Source organism: Acomys russatus, chromosome 4 (genome assembly GCF_903995435.1).
Source record: "Acomys russatus chromosome 4, mAcoRus1.1, whole genome shotgun sequence".
NCBI classification, from domain to species: Eukaryota; Metazoa; Chordata; class Mammalia; order Rodentia; family Muridae; genus Acomys; species Acomys russatus.
This window is the reverse complement of record NC_067140.1, coordinates 65,439,192-65,453,155: the sequence shown is the minus strand read 5'-3', so window position 1 is coordinate 65,453,155 and position 13,964 is coordinate 65,439,192. Positions and strand designations below refer to the sequence as shown.

Genomic DNA, 13,964 nt, shown 5'->3' with positions numbered 1-13,964 from the left:
TGGGGTTCTTGATATCTTTTATTATAACACTGTTGGTTAGTACTTTGTCAACTGATAGAAGCTAGAATCAACTGGAAAGAGGGAACCTCAATTGAGAAAATGTCTCCACTACATTGGCCTGTAGGTCAACCTACAGGGGAATTTTACTGATTAATGGTTGACGTAGAAAAGTCCAGCCAGATGTGGACTGTGCCACCTCTGAGGCAGGTGGTCGTGGTTTGTGTTTAAAAACTGGCTGAATTTTTTTTCCCTCAGGCTGCTGGGAAGATGGCGGACATTCAGACAGAGCGTGCTTACCAAAAGCAGCCTACAATCTTTCAAAACAAGAAGCCTGTTTTGCTGGGAGAAACCTGCAAAGAAAAAGTCCCTCGGTACTACAAAAACATCAGTCAAGGCTGCAAGACGCCCAAGGAGGCCATTGAGGGTGCCTACATAGACAGGAAATGCCCCTTCACGGATAGCGTCTCCATCCGAGGTCAGATTCTGTCTGGTGTTGTGACAAAGATGAAGATACAGAGGACCATTGTCATCGGCCCGGACTATCTCCATTACATCCGGAAGTACAATCACTTTGAGAAGCGCCACAAAACCACGTCTGTGCATGCATCCCATCCCAACCCCCACCCGCACCCCCCATCCCTCGTCTAAGGGGATGTACAGATTGGCGACATTGTCACCAAGGCAGAGTGCAGGCCCCTGAGCAAGACTGTTCGATTCAATGTGCTCAAGGTCACCAAGGCTGCTGGCACCAAGTAGCGGTTTCAGAAGTTCTGAGGGGACTCTGGCCTACTCCTCAGAACAAAATAACATTGTTTTCTAACTTAAAAAACAAAAAACAAAAACAAACAAACAAACAAACAAAGCAAACTGGGGAGTGATCTAGTGAGCAGCGTTTCCCCGTGAATTTCTCCAGTGGTGACTGTGATGTAGAAAAGTAAACAGACAAACAAAAAAAAACTTTACCTCCCCAAGCTGCTCTTGGTATTTTTATTATAGCAATAGAAACCCACCTACGATAGCATTGATAGCAACAAGCCTACCGTTAACAGTTAGTCCTTCATAGTGCACACCAAATCTAAGCCCTGATGTCCCATACAGCACCCCCACCTGTGTCCCGGGTACCCTGAGTTCTAATGTGTCCCCATCTCCTACAAGCTGTTTCTTTTTTTCTTTCTCTCTCTCTCTCTCTCTCTCTCTCTCTCTCTCTCTCTCTCTCTCTTTTTTTTGTTCTGCCTGCGTGTACACCTGCACACCAAAAGAGGGCACCAGATCTCATTGTAGGTGGTTGTGAGCCACCATGTGGTTGCTGGGAATTGAACTCAGGAAGGACCTCGGGAATAGCAGCCGGTGCTCTTAACCACTGAGCCATCTCTCCAGCCCTTCCAAGCTGTTCTTGAAGAGCCCTGTTAGTATAGAACTCAGTTCACAGTGGGGAACTGGGGGTCTCCCGGTAGCATTCATGGGTAACGCCAAGAGCCCTGCACGCTATCTGCTCCACCTGGGGGCCCAGTCTCTGCTTCCCTGTCCCTGTCACCTGAGTCCCGCCCTTCTCCACCACCTTGCTCTTCTGTGCTTCCCAGTGACTGGACGGCAGTGGCGAGGGAAATGCAGGCAGCAGGAAGGGTGCTGCAGTTCCTGCACTAGCAGCAGCCCGTGGAGTTCTCTTACACCTTAGGGATCTCCACTCAGGTAAAGCCAAACCCTATGGCTGCCACAGAAAGGCATTCCAGGACAACTCAGTACGAAGCAGAGCTGTTGATTTAAAAAGATCTTTTAAAAGATTTCTTTGAGTTTTTGAGACTATAATACAACTACACCGGTTCCTTCCTTCCCTTTACTCCTTCCAAGTCTTCCCTTATGTCCATCTTGCTCTCTTTTAAATTCATGCCCTCTGTCTGAAAGATATCTTTTTTTAAACGTGGATTTAATGCTTGGAGATCAGTAGAGAGAGAGGTGCTCAGGGAAAGAATATGACAATGCCCAGCATGGGTGTGGGCCTTTCAGGGGAAGCCACATTTCATTGCCCTTAAAAAAAAAATCCATTTATTATTTATTTGTATGTATCTATCTATTATTTATGATACATAGACAAGTACAATGTACTGTGGGTGTATTCTTCCCTTATGACTTCCCATCACCCCTATCTTTCCACTCTGAACCCCTTCTTTTAACTAGACTCTCAGTAGATACACCATTGAAGAAAATGACATCTCCTGTAGCAATTATAAACACTCAGTAGTTTCTTCAGGAAGAAGTCAGGGGTCTGCCCTAATCTAAGAGAAGCACAAGTATAAATATAAATATAAATATAAGTCTAGGAGGAAGTTTGGCAGCATGTCCATTTAAGGAAGCAACAATAGTGTGTTCCCCTTTAGGCTCATGATTGACCCAGCCACAGGCTTTTAGCCAGGTTTACAGTACTGGGTGTGTATTCTTTTCTGAGGAATGGGCCTCCTGTTCACCCTGCTGGCCCCCCCTCTCCGATATAATCATGTCACTGTTCAGCCAGTAGGAGACAGGGATTGAGGCAAGCATGTTCTAGAGTGAATGTGGCCATTGACGATTTTCCCCCCAGCCTCGTGCTTAGTAGTTTTTAAGTACTGTGTATGCAGCCAGCAGACAGGGACTTTCCAGCTCAGCTCAGTTTGGTTTTTCTACGTCCTGTAACCGAAATATGTGACATCTTTGCAATAGGATCTTAACATCTAGTTTTGGTGGGATGACAGAATTGACGACAAAAGCCATTATTTCTTCGGGAAGTTGACTATCTTTACAGTAGTGTGTGTGTGTGAGTGAGTGAGTGTGTGTGTGTGTGTGTGTGTGTGTGTGTGGTGTGTATATATATGTATATAAATATAATTTTGATGAGTTGTAAGGTTATTATCTTCGAAGCATTTTGAGGGTTAGCCTTTAATGGCTGGGGTGTCTCTCCAGTCCACGCTAAGAAATTTAAATGAAATCACAATGATTCATGAGATAGAGATGGATAGGATTCCAGGCAAAACTCTAGATCACAGGGATGTAGGGAGTTAGGTACTTTCGCTGTAAACGAGTACTGAGGGCACTGGTTTTCTGAGCTTTCCAGAATGTTTTCAAGAGGACGTGAACTCACTTGAGGTCATAAATGCTAAGACCTTCAGTCTTGCCTTGTTGCTGTCTTGACGTTCTTACCTGAAAAATATCTGCATAGATGAGATGTTCTCCCCATGTCAGCAACCTACAGGGCAGCTGTGAATAGCGCTGAGAATTCCTGATTCTCAGCAGTGGGGAGTGGGGGGGCTCCTCTTTCTACCGACGTCCCCTCAACTTTCCCAGCCGTCTGTCTCGCTGCACGCTACCATTTTAGATTGTTGTTCAAACGTCACTTCTCCTTATTCAGACCTTGCCCAAGCACCTTAGTGAAGCATGTCCCTTCACCTATGCCCCTCCTGTCCCCGTCTGTGATTTTCTTCCCTGGTATGCCACCACCATGGAACAGATCACTTTACTATCAGTCCAACTCTCCCTGTAGCCTGTGAGCTCCTGAGGGCTGGACTAGGGCGTCTCAGAACACATAGGCAGCTTTGCCCTGTTTCCTGGAGATAGCGTTTCTATCCTGATCGCTGTTGAGGCCGTGGTGCTGAAGGAAAGTTGGCACACATGGGAATGCCACCGTGTTTGTTCAGTGACGTAGGTGCTGTGTACCACTAAGCACTGTGCACCCTGGGCTGTGCTTTAAGCCTTGTACCATCTAGGGAGCTGGTGCTGTGTGTGTATGTGTGTGCTTGCGTGTGTGTCAGAGGTGGGGTGTCTGTCTCTCCTTTAGGATTATAGGGTTTCTGTGAAACCATCACCAAGTTTATTGTTATTTTTTCTCCTCTGTCCATTCTGATTTGAATCATACCCACAGAATTCTTCATCTCTGTCATGACATCTCATTAGCATGATGTTAGCATGGCTAGCCAGCTGTGCCTCTTCTGAAACTTTCCATCGGTTTGTGCATGCTGTCCATCTTTTCTATTAGGTCTTTTAACCGTTTTGTAATGGTTTTTATTGTGTATCTATGAATACCATGTGCAAACATACATAATGTAATGTAAAGCGATGGTTTAAACTTCTGGTTTAATAGCACAGGGCTATTGATTGGGTGTCAAGAGTCAAGCACTGAAACAATAATTTTAATCTTTTCAACCAGGGACTTAGATGAGAAAATTGAGACTCAGTAACTATAGGTTACATGTCTGGACAAAAGGTGTCCAAATCCTCTGGCCGACTGACTGCAGAGCCTTTGTTATAATTGGCTTTCCTGGTTGGCTACACCGTTGCCAGCTATTTGCTGTCCTGAAGACCCCGCACTCAGCTGACCAATTTATTCATCCCAAAGGATCCAGGTGGCTCATCCACTGTGGCTCAAATTCAAACACCTCTACTGCCTTCAGCCTTTGCCATCTGGCCCCATCTGCCACTCCCTTCCTCTCCCCCAGTAGGGTGCCAAGCTGGTCCCAGCCTTTGCCAGGAGGATACCACGGCCAGTCCCCATGGTTTTCCATCTCCTTGTCCTCCTAATCCCACCTCCATCTCAATCTCCTCTCATTCGCTGGGCCTGCTCCGTTAGCATATACTTGATGTGGCTGAGTTCTGGTCTCTCCACTCACCAGTTGTATGACCTACATACACGGTTTGCCTCTTTGTGTCTTCACTCATTTGTAAAGCGGGGATCATGAGAAGACCTATGAGGAAGTCCACACTAAGACTCTGCAAGCTACACCAAGGGTCAATGTAGAAGCGCTGACTCGGCCAGTGCCGGCTGTCACAAGAAAGGCAACTGTGTCACAGCAGTGGTGCAGACACAACGCTTCTCTGGGATCCCTCCTCCCACCCCCATCCAGCTGAGACACCAGAGGAATGTGAAAGGAATTCCCATGGTCAACGCTAGAGATGGCCCAGGCCCCAGGCTGAGCCTTCCCTTGCTTGCCCACATATTTAGCTGCTTGGCTAATCAGGTCAGGGTCCACCTGGCCATGCTGTGGCATGAGTTCTCCTGCGATCCCTCCCCTTGTCCCCATGCCAGCCACATTTGATTTTGTCACCAGAGACAGGCCACAAACGATAAACATAAGAGGGCTTGCCTGAAAAAAGGCATTTACTTCTAAAGGTACAGAGTGCTCAGGAGGCCACATTCCCAGGCAGGCATACACACAGAGAGAACTCCATATAGCAATGGTTCTTATGTAGTGCTCAGGACTTCACATATATGAATTGATATGACCCCAGAGCTGGAATATCAGGGCCACAGGTAATCTAATCTAGTGCATTATGTAACAACTTGATAAGTTAGGAGGGTTTTGTTTGTTTGTTTTGGTTTTCCGAGACAAGGTTTCTCTGTATAGCCTTGGCTGTCCTAGACTTGCTTTGCAGACCAGGCTGGCCTCGAACTCACAGCGATCCGCCTGCCTCTGCCTCCCAGAGTGCTGGGATTAAAGGCGTGCGCCGCCACACCCTGGCTTTGTTTGTTTGTCTCTTAAATTATCCCCATTTTACTGATACGGGAGATAAAATAGAGAGGGGGTTAAATTTGCCCACGGTCACTTCAGGACAGTGGCAGACCTATATTATAATACAGGGAATCACACGACCTGGATAGAACCCCGAAAACTGTGTGACCACGGTGTACATTTGCAATGACATTTGCTCAGTTTTAGACATTTGGGTGCACAAGATGTGCCCGGATGACCATGAAGACCTTCCTATAAATGCCAAGGTGGGGGCCAAGAATGATCACACTCGCAGCCGCTGTTTACCTCATGGGAGCCAGAATGTAATAATTACATATACCCAGGCATGTATGCACTCAGCGGTAGGGACATGTTCTGAGTCTGCCCTTCCTTCTGTTCCCACATGCACACAATCACATGGATTCCCTACTCTCTTCCATTAGGGTGGCCGCACCAGAAGAGCAGGCACTCTCCTGCGACTCCTACCATGTCTGACACTGACATACACTCAGCTTATGCTTTGTGGCTTCCTGTCTGGGAAAAGTCCATCCCTTTGCAGCTAAGAGCCCGGCTTACGCAGACAAGCCCACTGTGAGGCAGGTGACTTCCTGTTCTAAAGCTCTGGTCTTCCCAGCGAGCGTGCCTTCTGGCTCCAGTGGTCTCCTAGCTGTTGTGCCAACACCTTAGGGCTGTCCCTACCCAAGGTCCTTGTCCCTGCTTTTGCCCAGATGCAGCCACACAGCTTCCCCCCCTACACCTCTTTCAGATATTTGCTTAAATGGAGCTCCCCTGCAAGACTGCCTGGACTCTTGCTGAAATTATAACTCTAGCTTTGCTCTTGCCCTCCTCTCCCCCAGAACTTTATTCCTGCCTCCCTGGCATTCTTTCCCAGCTTCCTTTGAGTTTTTTTTTTTTTTTTTTTTTAATTTGCTATTGCTCTTTCCTGCGACAGTGTATGTGCCATGAAGGTGGGGGGGCTTGCTCGTTTGGGTGCCTTCTGAGCCCAGAACGGGCCTGAGGTGTGGCAGGAGGGATCTTCACAGTGACTAGGTGCTCTTGCTGCTCTGTTGGGAAGCTTGAGGCGATGATCACTGGCAGCTGAAGGGAAGGAAGGAACGCTGCCATATCGGAACTCTTTGAGCACCAACAGATGCCATGCAACTCTGTCTCTACTGGAAGAGTCGGCTGAAAAATTGGAATGAATGGAGCAGACCTTGAGAGTCCACAGGCAGCAGACAATGCAGCCCCATCTCTCTCTGCCTCAGTACTGTGTGCGTGGGGTGTCTTTCCACACCGACGTCTTTGAAGCTACAACACCACAGGAATGTCATGAGTGTATTCTGGGCATGGCTGAGGTCATCCCTCCATCCACCCAGCCAGTGCTGATGGAGCACATACTGTGTGCTGCAGCTGCAGTGTTTTGTTTTTTGTTTTTTTTGAAAAACATGATATAATATATCCATCACGTAATACCTACCATTTTAGCTGCTTTTAACATGGCCCATTCGCCGTAAGTGCATTTATACTGTTATGCAATCATTGTTACAGACCATCTTCAGAACTCCCTTACCTTTTAAAACTGAAACTCCGTACCCATTAAACACAAGTCTCTCGACCCTGTCAACCACGATTCCTTCTGTTGCTATGGATTTGACTATTCTAGAAACCTCATGTAAGTGGAATCACACAGTATTTGTTCATCTAGGACTGGCTTATTCACTGGGTATAGTGCACTCAAGGTCTATCCATACTGTAGCAGGGGCAGAGTCTCATTCTTTTTTGAATACTGAATACTATCCCCCTGTTTGCCCAGCAATATTTTTTCTGTTCCTTCCTCAGTAGACACTGATTGCTTCCACATTTTGGCTATTGTGATTTCTGTGCCTGTGAACAAGGATGGGTGTTTGTTTGCTTTGAGATGAGGTCTCATCATTATCCAGCTGAAGTTGACCTTGAATCTCTGACCCTCCTGCCTCCACCTTCCAAGTGCTAGGATTACGGGCACGTACTGTCATATCATTTTAGGTGGTATGGGGGGGGGGGGTGCAAACATGGACCTCACAAGTGATAGGAAAACACCTATCACTCATCTGAGCCCCAACAAGTTGTTTTGAGTTTACACCCAAAGTTTGAGTTGCTGGGTCATGTGCACTTTCTGACTTTGTGTTTTCCGCAGTGTAATCGGGAGAGACTAGCCTTGCACAATATTACTGACCAGCCCTGTGCATCCTTTCAAGGTGACAGAGGACTACTTGCCTTTTTAATTATTCAGTACACTTCTGCTTTCATCCTTAACTTGGGCTCTCCCCAATTCTGGGAGTCAAGCAGGAGGGAGCTTGTAATCTCCTTAGATCAGGTGAAGACATTTCATTCACAGAGGCTGGTGTGGGGGGAGGTGAGGGGCAGTTGTATGTGTGAGATGTGGGGGGTGTCTTACAGCCAAGGTCACTGGCTGAGATGTGGCACATCCCCCGGGGCCGCCTTGAACCCTGGGCCAGCCTTGGGTATGACCATGGGGGACAGTGACAGCACTGTGATCATTCTTCATGCCCTTTTCCTCGTGGGCAGCAGGGCTGAGCATCCATAGATAGCAAGACCCCAAACAGCTCTGCACACCTATGCCAAGTTATCAACAGATACACAGCCTGCCCAGGGTGGAAACCCAGGGTGGAAACCCGGAGCACCTCTACCCAAGGCTACCTGGAGAGTGAGGGTTGGTGGTGTTCTCACAAATTGCCTGCCATCTGGAAAACCATTCAGTTCCCCAGCAACCATAAGCCTCAGCTGAGGCCACTGTGCACAAAGGCTCGAGGTCCGTAGATATCCATAGGAGCCTTTCTGGGCCTCAAGTCTAGGAATGCATGGGGGATTCTGACACCTCCGGGAAGACATTCTGTCTCCTGAGAGCCGGGTCTGTCTTGTAATTTGTCCTGTCACTGTAATTTCAGTGGCCCTCCTCTCTCTACCTTTTCACTTTCTGGCTGTTGTAATTTTGTGGGGGTCAGAACAGGAGATTCTGCATCCCTGGGCTGCAGTATCTCTAAGGGAGCACACATGTCCAGAACTGTGTGAGGCCTTATCTCACTTCTCTCCTGGCACAATAAAGGTGCCTAGTGCATATTTGCTGAATGGCTAACTAAGGGTGTCCAAGCTACACCAGCACACTGCTAGTTTCCTCTGTCCTCGTGAATTACAACAGCAATACCCATATGACAGAGGATAAGACTGAGGCTTGAGTCTGTAGGGCAAGGTGCCGGGGTCACACAGATGGTAAGCAATGTGTCTGTATGCTTTGTGTGGTGGTGGTGGTGGTGGTGGTGGTGGTGGTGGTGTGTGTGTGTGTGTGTGTGTGTTGAGTGTGTGATATTGATAGGAACCTGTAACTATCCAAACGTCTTCTATGTGTCTTGAATGTCTGCTCCTGGGCACCACTCTGGATTTGTATGTGCCTATGGGCATTTCTACCTGTAGCTACTGTGTTCCCACCTCTAGTTCTGAGTGTGCATCTGTGTGTCTTTGTAAAGCACTGTGACACCTTTCATATTGGCTGTCCTCCTGTCTCTGCGTCTCCTGGGCCCAGCTCTGTTGGCTCTCCAAGCCTTGCTTGGTGACCTATCGTATTTTGTGTGTTTCAGACTCCCTCGACCCTCCTGTAGCCCCTTGATCTCCCAGATGTGCAGCCCTGATCTCCTTTGGCACCAGATGCCCAGAGCAGAGACGACACAGGCAGGCTCTGTGTAGCTCTGGAACTCATAGCTTCCAGTTCTTCCCTCCAACACTGGGATCCTGGTTTGGCTCCTGATCTAACATTGCCAACCCCATAAACTAATGAGATGACTCTTTGGATAAAACACTTGCCACACGAGCAGGAGGGCCAGAATTTAGCTCTCCAGATCCCACTCAAACGGCAGACAGAACTGACGGTCTGCCTGTCATTTTAGCCCTTGGGAGGCAGAGATGATAGATCCTTGGAGCAACCTGGGTAGCTAGGGTAGCCTTATCTGTGAGCGCTTGGTTCAGTGGGAGATACCACCACAGTAAATAAAGTGAAAAAGGATCAAGAAAGATACCAGACATCAAACTCCATCTGGTGCCCACATGCATCAGCACATACCCCCATACCCCTGTGCTCCAACCCCGCGCCCCAAGCACACACATGTACACATGGGCAATAAAATCCACAACGAGAATCACCAACCCCAGGATGAGCCACCAGAATGTTTGTACTGGGTTTGTTTCCATGGCAACATAGAAGCTGGCAGGCCTGTGGCTCATAAAACAGGTCATAAAGCAGGGAGCTAGGGAGCGGGTGCTGCTGGGCTTAGTAAGGGCCACTGCCAGGTGGTGCTGGGGTCCTAGAGCCCCTGGTCTCTCTCTGGGGGAAGCCATGCCCGTGTTGCCTCTACTCACGTGTTGAGCAGTCTTGGAAAAGTCCTTTGTCTCCACGAGCCTCAGTTTCTTTCTCCAAGAATGGGAGCAGAAACAGTTTCATACCTTTGCCCCCGAGGTGTGATGCTGACTGAATTCAGGGATACCCGTGGTGAGAGGGCCCAGCAGGCCTCGAGCCTGGCATGAGTTCTCAGGGCCTCCACGTTTGCTTTGTTAGAGCTCTAAGGAGAAGCAGCAATGTGTAAAAGGAGCCAGGATGGGTTGAGTGCTGCATGCAAACCCATCTGCACCTGTGGGCTGTGTGACCTTGAGACAGGGTTGAAGTCTCTAAGCCAAACTCAGCTCTGAAATGGAGACTGAAAGGTCATCGTTTTTTGCTGTTGTTGTGGTTTTTTGTTTTGTTTTGTTTTTTAGTGAGAGGCAAATCCAAGTTTGTAGTGCATTCAATATGGCGCCCATTCTGACGTCTGAGTAAGGTTGTGTGTAGTCACAATAGCTATTAGCAATGCTAGTGCTTGCTCTGTGCCAAGCCCTCATCTAAATAAGATGCATTTATTTCACCTTTATGAGTAATTATTTCCCTTCTCAGATGAAGGCACTGTTAGGTCCAAAGCAGGTGGTGCTCTCCCGCACTCAGGAGGCAGAGGCAGGCAGATCTCTGTGAGTTTGAGGCCAGCCTGGTCCACAGAACAAGTACCAGGACAGCCAGGCCTACACAGAGAAACTCTGTCTTGGAAAAACAAAATGAAAAAAACAAAACAAAACAAAAAACAAAGCAGGCTCCCTAACTGGCAGTGCTGCTGACAGTGTCCTGAGTGACAGACAATCTAGGCTCAGCTTAGTCTGGACTCTGACTGGGGAGACAGGAGGATTGCTAGTAGATAAACAAACCCCAAAGGCAGCATTCCTCAGCAGCCTTATGAATTGAGTTTCTGTTTGTCAGGAAAAGTCATTACTTCCCTTATCCACCCCTGCACCAACTACCTCGGGCAAGGGTATCTAGTTCCAACGAACTCAAACAAGCCTGTGACAAATCAAAGTCCCCATACTAGCTCCCAGGCTGTTCTGGCTCACCCCCTCCTTGTCCCCTTAAAACGGACAGGTTTCTCCCTGCTTTTTTGCTGTCCTGTCTGCTTTCCCCCCACCCCCTCAAGACAAGCCGAACAGTGTGGGAGGCTGCAGAAGTCGGCTCCAAGCCAGATAGCACCTTTATTCTTTGTTTGATAGATGTTAGCCACGTTCGCACCCTGCAGTTGTCAGCAGAGCTGTCAGTCATCAGTGCTTGTGCCCTGGTCATCTCACAGGAGGCAGATGATGGCGACAAATAGGGACCAGACCTAAATTTCTCGCATCAAGGGATCGTTCATTTGCCCATTGATTCCCTGGCTTGACACTCACTCACCCAGTCTGTCCATTCTGTCTGGCCCACCCTGAACTACGTGTCCCAGCTGATGACACTCTTGCCTAATGGTCACATCATTTTTTCCCATCCAATCTATTCTCATACAACAGACAGGAGGAGACTTTCTGGGAAATGCAAATTAGATCATGTCACCCTTTGAACACGCTTTCAGCTGCTTGTGTCATCCAGAATGAATGTGAGATCACATGACCAAGAGCCACCCAGAGTCCCACAGCTACACACACACACACACACACACACACACACACACACACACACACACACACACACACACGCAGGAACGTGCCTGGGCAAGTGTGAATGCGTACACGTTCTGGCTGGCTGAAGTGAGGGGCGTCATGGAACTTGATGTGTATGAGGCCAAGGTGAGTGAGCAGAACTGAGTTGTGCATCCGCTGTAGGAGCCCTGAGAAATGGTGGGCAACTCATGGTCTCTCATCCCTGCTGGCAGAATGGTGCATCCTTTGCAGGAGGCATTGCTCACAGGGACTTAGTACAACAAAGGCTCTACCAGCTGGAGGTGGACCTGCGCCATCAGCAGCAAACCGACTTTTCTTGGCGGACTCTTAGCCAGGCAGTCAGTATTTCAGACTTGCCATCATTATTAAATTCTACTGCAAGAGAAGAGTCTAGAAGGTGCCAGTTAAGCCGAGCATGGTGGCGCATGCTTTTAATCCTAGCACTTGGGAGGCAGAGACAGGTGGATTGCTGTGAGTATTGGAGGCCAGCCTGGTCTACATAGTGAGTCTAGGACAGCCAGGGCTACACAGAGAAACCTTGTCTCAAAAAATCAAACAAAAACAAAAAGAAGGTGCCAGTTACGTATAATGGTTGACACTATCCTGGTGAAAGTTGACTTACCAAAACAAGAAGCCAGACTTCACACCAAGTCGCCCATCCCAAGCCAAGGCTGGAAGATTGGAGCCTCAGCTCCAGGCCTATTTTTATGTCCTGTTTGACCCTCCCTGACCCTCCCCTGACTCAGTGAGGTGCACTTCTCCCAGGGCCCTTTGTCCCCTTCTTTCGCCAGCATCTGTCCTAGATCTCTGGCCTGTAGGAATCACAGCAATGGTCTGAGGTGTGGCGAGCTCTGGAAGGACATAGAAGGACAGGGGACTGTGATGTTGGAGTCCGTATTCCTAATCCACTGACCCAAGGTCATCTTGCAATGGCCATGCTCTCCAACCCAAACCCCAGCTCTGTTGGGGGTCCTCATCCATCCGCCCGCCCACTGACTTCTCTTTCCTCTCACTGTGAACTAAGGGTCTTGATGTGTGCTTTGTGGTTTCCGGTAGCCCTGTCTTCCTTTGTGAGTAATCCCTCTATTAAACCCTAATCAAATTGCCTGACTGCAGGGCCGTCTGCTCCTGCAGGGCTGAGTGCTCCCGGTGCTTTGAACCACAGGCCCAGGTTAGAATTCTGATCAGGTCTCTCCCCTGGTGAAATCACAGCATCTCCCTGAGACCCTGGAATTTCTCCTGTGCAGAGATTGGAGCAGGAACAACATCCGGATGAGGACATCTTTCAACCGCAGTGAAAACCAATGGGTTCAGGAACTAAGTCATTTTCTGTTAATTATGATGGTCCCCTCCCTGGAGCCTCACATGGTCCTCAGCATGTATATGACTTGAAAAAAAATTTTTTTTTGCGGCAATTACAAAGGAATAAATGAGCAGCGAAAAGCTGTAAACAATGACCAGGGGGCTTATCCACTTCACAGAAAGGGCTGCACTTCAGCTGCAGGAAGCGGCTTTTGTTTGAGAGTCCTCAGCCCTGACAAAGCAGGAGGCTGTGGAAGTCTGTCTATATTTATTAAAACATATTTGGCGTCTGTTTCTCTTTTCTACTCATCCACGGCATCCTCGAGAAGCAGCAAATGACTGGAGAACTATTTCACCTAGGTTCACTCCTAGCTCTGCTGCCCACAACTTTTTGGTTCTCGGTTTTTCTACTCAATAAAAGACACAGTTAGTGATTTCTAACTTGTCAAGGGCCCAGGAGAGAAGCTTGAAGAAGTTCATTGAGGGTCATCCATCAAGGGTCATCCACCAAGGCTGGGCACGGCACAGTCCCCAAGCTGAGCCTGGACCACTTAGAAAGACCTTGTGGCTGGGACATCAGTCCCCTGAGGGCCTCAGGAAGCCCTAGGCTGTTAGCCTGTGCTTTCCCTCCTGCTGAACAGTGACGTCAGACCAGCCTTTCCCAGTCTGTGGGAGGGCAGGAGAGTCTGGAGTCCCTCGTTGTCCCAGTTTCTGCAAACAACAGGCAACTGAGCATCCCCAGGTTTCTGCAGCTGCCATGGGGCATTCAGGCCTGCTGAGATTAGTAGCTGGGTCACAGCCCGAGAACCAAAGCCCTAAATATAGGGCTGCCTGTGCCCGCTGCAGAAGACCTTGGCACCAGCTGCTCCACCTCCTCCGACTTTATATCATAGACAGGGAAACTGAGGCCCAGAAAGGGAGATGGATTTTTCCACTTTTTTTTTAAAAATTAATATATTCAGATTACATCTCAATTGTTATCCCATGCCTTGTATCCTTCCATTCCTCCCTCCCTCCTGCTTTCACCCTATTCCCCTCCCCTAAGTCTAAGACCCAGGGGGACCTCCTCCCCCACTATATGGTCATAGACTATCAAGTCTTATCTTGGTAGCCTGCTTATTCTTTTTTTGAGTGCCA

The 13,964-nt window shown here is 48.5% G+C and overlaps 1 pseudogene; it reads left to right on the top strand.

Moving 5' to 3' along the window:
- Positions 1-267: 267 nt before the first annotated feature.
- On the top strand, positions 268-774 carry LOC127188631 (40S ribosomal protein S11-like; annotated as a pseudogene).
- Positions 775-13,964: the final 13,190 nt, after the last annotated feature.